The following is a 317-nucleotide window of genomic DNA, read 5'->3' on the forward strand; positions in this document are numbered from 1 at the left end:
CCACATGCAGTCCTGAATATGATTGAACTTTGCCTCATCACCCCCCCCCCCCAAACAACCTGTGACTATTAAGGTCCATCATAAATTTTGGAAAGTTGACACTCTATCACAAAACATTGATTCAATGTATTTTAACAACTTTAGTGAATTCTTCAAAATGAGAAGGAACCAACATGCAAGAGAGGACTGGATAAATCTAAAATGGAAGCCCAGCACAATACCGCACACGTTTCAGTAAGACTGTGTGAGCTGTGGCGTCTTTGTGATGCAGGTAATGACAGAAAAAAAGTGAAGATGACTGTTGCTACTGTGGGTTT

The sequence above is a fragment of the Sinocyclocheilus grahami genome, unplaced genomic scaffold, assembly GCF_001515645.1.
Source record: "Sinocyclocheilus grahami isolate Dianchi unplaced genomic scaffold, SAMN03320097.WGS_v1.1 scaffold372.1, whole genome shotgun sequence".
NCBI classification, from domain to species: domain Eukaryota; kingdom Metazoa; phylum Chordata; class Actinopteri; order Cypriniformes; family Cyprinidae; genus Sinocyclocheilus; species Sinocyclocheilus grahami.